This window comes from Brienomyrus brachyistius, chromosome 16 (genome assembly GCF_023856365.1).
Source record: "Brienomyrus brachyistius isolate T26 chromosome 16, BBRACH_0.4, whole genome shotgun sequence".
Taxonomy (NCBI): Eukaryota; Metazoa; Chordata; class Actinopteri; order Osteoglossiformes; family Mormyridae; genus Brienomyrus; species Brienomyrus brachyistius.
The window spans coordinates 12,611,145-12,620,558 of NC_064548.1; positions in this window are offsets into that span (position 1 = coordinate 12,611,145).

Sequence of the window (9,414 nt, forward strand, 5' to 3'; positions counted from 1 at the left end):
TCATAATTTCATGTGAGAACCACATACATAAACAAATACAATGAACGGTCTTTTCTTACAGTTCGCAGCATATTTATTATTTCAGCTGCAAACTGATTTTACTAATTATTATTTGGGCTACAAACTATGCTTTTATTCAAACGGGAAAAATAATCACCCGTAAGGTATGTTGAAAGAATTTTGAAGCATTTAAAATAGGGCCTAACTGGTAATAGTGTCCTTCACGTGTTACGAATGAGGCATAAATCGAAAAAGATGTTCATGTCTTGTTGACGATGTTGTTAAATATAAATTTTAATCCAAAGGTAATCTTCTTATCAACTTCTATAACAACACCCAATGCATGTTTCTGCAACATATTCCAGCTAATGGTGATTTCAGAACTAAATTAATATGTGTTTGTGGTTTATATTAATTTATGCGGAACCCAGGAAAATAAAGTAGGTCTATATATGTTCGAGTTTTTATTAGGCGAAAACTACATATAAAACCGACCTGTATTTCTACATCTAACTTGTAATTGTGTCATTTATTAAACTCTGGCATCAGAAAACATTTTTTGTTAGGCCATCATCAGCAACTTTTGCATTATTTAAATATGCGGGTGGAAATTGAGTATAAATTAAGCTTTTCGTTGTGTTTTGTAACCTGTTAGTAATTCGGTATAATGTTACGGGGCGGCGTACTTTCGTTTCCTTTCACCGTCGCAGAGTGGAGCGTTTCGCAGGATGGCCGACCAGATGCTGCTTTCAATTAACAGCCTTTGTTATGCATCGGGCTTAATTGTTTGTCTTGGCAAGAAGACTGATGACGGCGAAAGGAAAAAAAAGTTCTGTATTTGTTCTTTGAAAAACATTCAAAAACTTGTCACTTGAATTTGACAAGTGCATAACTGGGCTATCTTTTTTCAGGGACCCTGATTACATTTTTTTTTTAAAGGGTTAAACTAGCTAAATATTTTAGCCCGAATTGTGTTAGGCCTTAGTCCTTCTAATGGTAATTTATTAGTTTCATCAGCTGAATTTCAGAACATTGACCTATATTTATTGGCCAGCTAGCTACGTTTCTGCAACAAAGTTCACAAAGGTGACTTTGCTTATTTAAGAAGTAATAATAAATGTTTTTAGTGATAGGGCTAAAACAAACAAACAAACGAATGAAATTAGTTAATCTAGCTCAAGGAATCTGAAAAAGGCAACTCAGCCTAGTGCTAAGAGTCAATTAACGCTATGCTGTATCATGTTCAATTAGTTCACCCCCTTTCCACAAAAGGCAGCCATGAGCAATTGCTGGTATAACTGTACAGTGTCGCTAATCCGCGAAAACCTCAGCGTTGCTAAGTTACGAAAGCCTCCCGGGGCCCAGTGCTGCGCGGCGCGCTTCTCTAAATGACAGAGGAGAACTGTGAAAACTCAACCCATCTTTGGCTCCGTATCGATTTTACACAGAAGAGCCAACCACTGATGATAGACTTTTGATATATTTTCCCTCAACAGCGGGTCCCTCAGAGTATTACTAGAAAAAAATCTGTCAATATGCCTCTATTATGATCTCTTGATCTGTGGCCATAAAAACCTTTAGATTCAGCCCTTATTATCAAATAATGGAGGAGGCTATTTTATGTCAAGCGTCCTTGAAGCTGAAGAGCCTTAAAAAAAAAGTCTCCCAGCTTCCAAAAACAGGTCATTTGCATGCCGTAAAATAATAGGGCAGACTTTCTGGGCCTAATTAATTTGATTGACTCACAGTAGGGAGGGATCAGCTGTGACACCATGAGCCTTTGCAATAAATACCAACTGATGGGCAGGCCGCATCAATAAGGCCATCACTGGTCTCCCTCACTTGTCACCAGGCAGGGAGTGAGCAATACCAACCCCCTACAGACTTCCTGCTAAGCAGTTTCTGCCCTATTAGCAATTTATAATGGTGATCAAGAAGTCGTCAGCGGCGAATCAAGACAACTGTCGGGCCCGCTGCTTAATTGGCCTTGTGTGCTTTTTTGATAAATGGCTTGTGACTACAGTAGGGTCCCCCGGATTTCATCGCCTTAATAGGCCAGTGTGATTAGATTTACCAACAGATACCAGGTCAAAGGAAAGGAGAGTGGGTGCAAAAATGTTAATTAATATCAATAATGGCCAATTATTAGCGAGACAGAAGGATCCATGCTAGCTGTGTGCTCTAATGGCTCAGAGGTAACGTGAAGAGAAACACTGCCAAATTAACATAACTGTGAATGCATGCTGCACGGCAGAGCTCAGCAAACAGCTGTTATGTTAGTTATTCAAATAGAATTCCTGTTGGTGTCAAAGGCTGTAGTTGCATAATCAGCTATTCTTCCAGGCCATTCTGAAGGCACTAACAATGCCCCTGTGGCCGCCGTGGCTCCGCCCCCTGGGCCTTCTGATCAGATGTGACCCCATGTGTACCTGGCATTAACAGAGGAGTTAAACAAGGGGTTTGGTTAACACAGCCTTATGACAGGGGGAATAAGCTTCAACAGACCCAGGCTCGGCTTATTTGCTCTGCTCTGGAGCCACGTGGGACAGTTTTGTGTGAGGGGCAGGCGTGTATACATATATACAGTCAGTAATGTCAGATTCATGAATTATAAATGCATTGAGAGAGTTTATTTTGTGCGGTGGGACGCAGCGCACAAAATACACTTTATTCTGCGTTTTATTTATTTTTTGTCTTTCATGCAAAACCAACAGCTCCTCTCCGAATCTGTTGAATTTTTAGGACCTTCTCCTACGATATGATTTATTCTTGAATAAATTCCACGCCTGTACTGAATAAATGCATGAAATCAGATCATACAACAGAAGAAAAGGCTATTCAATTACTTTAAAACAGCAGCACTCTCATGGGTTTAATAACCATCCCAGTGAAACCACCACAGACGCTGGTATCTTGCCGAAAATTAATTCAGCCTTATGTTGTTGAATATTATTTTCCCGTCAAAAACGAGATATGAGCTCCTTTGATTAACTAAATTGGATTTTACAAAACAATTAAAGCTTCCCTCTTACCGCTGTTTGTGTTCGTACCAGCAAGTTATTGATTGACAAACGGTTGTGTGTTTCTTGGTCTGTGGGGACGTTCTGAGGGCCACAGGGTTGACACTCTTGGCTCAGGATGCTTGGTCAGCCATGAAGTTCAGTGGTAGTGGAGCCAGTCAAAAGTTCAAGTATTCCTAGAAATGTGCAAAGCATGTGTGTGCGATATTCATGCCGGGTTTTTGGTCACAGACTCCAGCTTCAACACTCATCATTTAGCCTTTATATTGTAGCTACTTTGAGCCCTTGAGGTGCAAATATACATTTGGTGGCCTTATGCCTACATAATATCTTCAACCTCTTCTGAACTTTGCTGAATAACTTTTTAATTGACTGTGATGGACTGGCATCCCTTTGAGGGTGTAGCCCAACCTTGTGCCCAATGCAGCCTGGCGTAGACAATAAGCCCCCTGCATCGCTGGCCAGAATAAATGGTGTAAAGATGGATGGATGGATGGATGGATGGATGGATGGAAATCTTAGCTGAATTTTGGTTACACTTTAGATGACCTTCAAACTGGACAGTGATGTAGTTTCAATACCAATTAATTGTTTTGCTAAGTTCGCCTCTGCACCAAGGCTACAAGCAAAAACAACTGCAGGATGAAATCATCATTGTCCAGTAAAATTCAATATCCTATATGTTAAACTCTGAGACTGCGCTTGTTATTGAAGCTAAAAACATTGGGGACTGCGAGCGAATTCCTCTTGACTTTGTATCTTCTTATGGAATCTATTTGTTGTAATATGAAGAAATAGAAGATTTGTCTGTACAGTCCTCCTGAGGGAGCCATAGCCCTCAGACTTTGCCATTAGCACCAGATATGGAATTTCCACTGGGGTCAGTAGCAATTGTGAGAACCCACAGGATGAACGGTGAAATATCTTCCACCATGATATCACAGCACGAAAATGGTGTCCATGGACTTTATTTATTTTTCACTAGCTCTAATATTTAGTGCTTCTACTCAAATTGTAGCTATGTATATGGCTGCCAGAGACAATTCACTGCACATGAAGCTGCTGAGTGAAAGGTACTGTAAGGGTTCAGCAGTCAGACCCCGCCCCTGTGGCATTAGCTTTAGTTATCATCTTTGGGATTACCCAGTGTTTTCTTCAGCTTCCTTTCCAGTTTTATAACTTTCACTCTTGGCATTCATTAATGCATTAGATATGTATGTAGCCTAACCATTGTTCCTTCAACTCAGAATAAACAAAACCAAATTAGCCATTAAGTGAAATATCTAAACTATATATATATATATATATATAGGTGAGCTATATATCAACCAAAAAACCTTTTTTCATAGTGATCATAGTTAAATTTCAACCAGATATTCATGTAGGCCTAACTTCCCGTCATGACAACATTCGACTATTTATTTAGTAAACTGCCTACTTTTTATTCGTAAGACATTCGCCGCGAGAGCTAGCTATATCATACGCAATATCGTCGCAAATAATGACGTTTCTTACAAATAAAACGAAAAACGCGAAAGCTACGTGTTCCTCTATTTTTAAATGAATTTTGATACATACTGTTTCTTCTGCGTAAAGGTAAGTAAAACGGCCATTGTCTCTACACGCTTTGACCTTCTCTATTATAATTTTCCGCATGTAATTCCCCCTAAGGACTTGTCATGTTTGACCAGGGCTGAGGAGATACTGCTGGTTGTACCATCCCCATCCAACCACCGCACAGCAGGTGAGGGAGACTGCAATGGACAACTGAACGCTCCCCTCTAGGGTAAAGCACACTTTAAATGCTAGTGAATACACCCAGGTTCACAATACCTGGGGCTGTGAAGGACAGTGTTTTGTCAGCAGGAGAATATATTCGCTTATTTCCAGGCTCGGGAAAGTGTAGCTATGCACGAAGGAATAAGTGTGCAATTTTAACATAGCCGTGTTCTATCCGATTATTAGCAAAGCGAGGACACTCTACTACTAAACGCTGCAAAGAAGAAACAACTGAGACCACAGGGAGATAATAGACATCAAAATCCAATAGGAGGAAAGTATAATACAGAAACTGTACGTAATTCAGAGGGATAAATGTACTCCTCACAACAATGTTGAGGCTAATAGATGGAAATATTTTAATTTACTTTTTTTTCTCAGAAGCGTCACAGTTATTTTGAAAAACGCGACATATGTTTGTATCCACATAGCTGCATTCAACAGATTTCGCCCGCAGTTTACATGAGCGGCGGCGGTGTGAAATGAGCGCCAGGCTCCGCTCCACTCTGCCTCTCGTGCTCTGGTGTGTAAAAGTGCTTTATGGTGCCTGCTTCTTCTCTTTTTCACTCGCCGGCTCCCCTTTCAGCGCGGCTCCTTGTGTCCTCTCCGAAACAATCAGTGGAGTGGAGACAATGGAGGCGTAATGATAGATCTGTGTACCTACCATCTGTAAGAGCAGCTGCTCCCTTACATCTGTACAATATGCCGGAGCAGGGAGCCTCAGTAATCTGCATAATAAGCGGAGGGCTTATCGCATTCTAGTTAATCTCGAGCGATCGATGCACTTCATTCCCTCACTGTGGCTGGGAAAAAAATTAATAAAAAAGTTTCATGATGCTCGCTGTACCTAAATACCACAGTGGGGTGACGGTGCAATGGATAGCTGTTGATTATGCTAAAACCCACAGGTTTTGCCTGTAATAAGCCTGAACTGCTTAAGAACGGTATACTCAACGAACTCTGTCTTGTTTTATTGCCGTCTTCCTTATCGTGATGGGTTTGTTGTTTAATGTAATCCTCAGGGCAAAAATAAGTAAAGGATAAAGAGTTTTTTTCCCCATTCTCCTCTACCTAGCGATCAATAAGTTCCGTCACAGCATCTCGAAAACAGGTTTAGGGGAACTCAGAAAATGAGCGCTGATACGGCAACCTTTTGAGAAAAACACAGAGTCCCCGTTTTTGTCATTTTCGGCAAAAGGCACAGTACTGGGCACGTATGAGGGATAGTTTCACAGGGGACAAAAAATAAAATCGGAATCTGTAATGAAAAACTGTGGAAAAGTTTTATTAGCTGTCTTGGACAAAAACAAAAATCGAAATTTGTAATGTGAATTATTCGACCTAGTTAAAACAAGGATGCGTTTTAAAATCAAGATAACAATGTATTCTCCATTATCCGCTGTCAAAAACAGAGGGGACAATAACCACATTTCCATTCATTAGAAATACTATTCTCATAGCATTACACGTTTACCTACGACGGTCTATTGCGTTTTTCCCATAACTTATTAAACTCATTACTGCCATCACATCACTTTTGTGGGTTTTCCAGTTTCGTCTCTGTCAGAATTGCATGAGGTCGATGCCAGTGTTTCATTTTTGGAGGGAAATTCAGATACAGTGGTGTGAAATAGACACGGGTGCTAAGCAAAGAAGAATTGCATTTTTATAAAACACATCACCAAATGCTGATAGGATCACTGTAATGCGTATTTTAAAAGGTCTGGATTTGTGCACTCCGTGAAGTTTTTTAAATACCTTGGGGTATATGGGTATTAAGATTCCTTATAAAAGTCTCATTTTTATTCATTTAATGCAATTTATTAAACTCGGTATTGGTCCATAAGCAGACACGGAATTGACAGAAGAGGGCAGATATTGTGCTATTGATAATTCACATTCTTCTGGGTCCCTGTTACCCTTAGTTGCACTGTAAAATCTCATTATAATGGGACCGTCTCTGTCTGCAGTTCTCCTCTGCCGATATGTGGGGTGCAGCATGAATGCGTCCTCATTCCGAACGTAATCCCCCCCCGTCGCGCTAGACCAGGCCTCAGCCACAGCCGGGGACACGTTACGTAACCTTCGTCTTAGTTCAAGCGTTTCTCAAAATGCCGAGAGCTCCTGTATAACAGCTTTTTTAACCACTCAGACAGTTGGGATATGACTGGGACATTTGTGTCGTGGAAAGCTATCATTTTGCTTTACAACTGATGCAACTTTCTCCATAATTTGAGTTTTTTTTTTTTTTTTTACGTTGTACATGTCCAGTATGTATAGGCTACCCATCTCAAGACTATGCTACCAATTAAAAACTTAAACATCTTTTGTTAACAAAAGAATTTGACTTACTTATTCAGTAGACATACCTTATTCAAATATTGTAATTACACCTGCATTACTCTTAAAATAGATAGCACAAAATAGATAATGATACATAACCAAAACATCAAACTGTATATATTTACAGAGCTGAACAGTGAGGCAGACATAAAGTTCACAAACCTGGCAAAAGGTTATTAACACAGTGTTGGGAATTTTGGGCCCATAAGCTACAAATCCAGACCAAGATTTTGTTTCTACCAACCATGTAAGCATAAAGAGTAACAGTCATAGAGTACTTTTCGGGTTGGTAGAAACAAAATTTTGGTCTGGATTTGTAGCTTCTGGGCCTGAAATGCCCAACACTGTTAATACATGAGAATGAGCCAATACATTTAATTTAAAGAGCACCTTAAAGGAGCAGAGTGTTGTCATGACAAGACATGTGCGGAGCGTGGCGCTAATCGCAAGACTGTCCTCTTTGTGCCCCGCGTGCCTCATTGTGGAGAGTTTGTTTATCTCGTTCTTTATGTTCTCGGCACAGGGTGGATCCTCAGGCCCTACACCGGCCATTATCTCCTACCTACATATTACATTATGACCAATTACGATGTTCTGACATCTTGTAAAAAGCCCTGATGGCCACGCCCCCTCTCCAGTCTGTAAGAGGAGAGCTGGTTTTCTGGGAGTCGGAGAGTGAAGAGGAAAAGCCTCACAGACAGGAGTGGTCATTAGATCCCCGCAAAAACTTCCCAGCAGCCACGGCCGTCTGCATAAGGCGCACCGTAAAACGTCCTGAGATTTACGAGGACCCTTTTCATCCTGGACTTAGTCACCATCTGATAAACAAGCAATCTTAGCCGCAGGCTAAATGATGCTCTTTGAGGTTCTGATTTACAATGCTGTGAATGATGTATTTGCAGTTCCAGTTCTGAGCCTCCTACTGTGATTAGTCATCCGTGAGCTGAAAATTTTCGTCTTAGATCTTTGGCTTACGGCCCTGGAAAAAGTCTTGAAAATGAAAGAATAAATAAGCGATACAGGTTGCTTTTGGAGTTAAGTGGAGAGAAATGAACTTTGCGCACATGCAAATGACTTGTAGCTTTCAGTAATTTCCCCTGATTCCTGTCGAATTTGGATTGGCATTTGCCAGCGAACTACAAGATTTGTTTTCCTGCCTTTTAAAGGAACGCACTGGGGCGTTGTTGCTCTGTCTCTTACATTCCTGAGAGGTGTGATTAAAGAGAAATCCCTTGATGTCTTACCCTCGCCCTCCCAGTAATAAATGAGTCACGAATTTGAAATGGCTTGTCCGCCTTACATCTTATCTTTTATCACAGCGAGTTCGAGCTTTCGGGCAGACGGACGCACTCTTCACCCCGTGAGTAGGTACAGCAGGGCAGGTCATGTGACTCAAAGAAGCTCCTTATTCACATCGCAGGACTGAAATCCAGTGCTTTTAAGTGAAGGATAAACGCAGATCTCTACCATCAACCGTCTCTTGGTGGCCTTAGTTAAGTTCGTCTCGGCGCCGTGGCAAGGTGCAATTTTCCCCCCTACAGTTCTTAACGCCCAGCATGATGCTTCATGGATTCCAGAAACTTCAGCAGCTCCCCCAGACCACGTTATACTTTGAATAGCCTCAGGTTTTACCTGCCTCGTACCAAACTAAGGGGCTCAAGGTTTTGTAGAGCAGGCTTTGGAACAGCAGAAAAAAAATCACACCTGCTGTCTCTAAGTGTGGCTGAAATTCTCATATGAGTATGAGTGCAAATATGAGTACAAATGCTGATAAAACACAAGCCGATATCTCACTGAGATACGCAAACAGCCATTATAAATGTCCATATACTCTAAGTGTAAAAGCCCCCAATTAACATATAACCATTGTTAAAAACAAATGTATTCATTCTGTTGTTAGTACAATGTTTTGATATTATGTTGCCTGAAATTTATTACAATAATCACAGAGTCCAACCATTCCTTTAGTAATTATCGAGCACGCTTAATTTTTCACTATGAAAATGGTGAGTTGAGCGACGTATTTCACTAAGCGAATGCTTTTAGGTAGTAAATTACTTCTGATTGCAGTTGGATGAACATGTAGCCAAGGTCATAATGCGAGCTGTACATTTAAGCTTATAAATTTAACTTAATTTGACAAGAGTCTTCAGGAAAGGAAATCGCTTTATCTTTAAATTTATGACACACAGACTTGTGTATTTACAAGTTTGTGGTGCATGACAGGAACTTCTGCAGCCTGTATATTAACCAGTGAATTAAGCTTTAATGA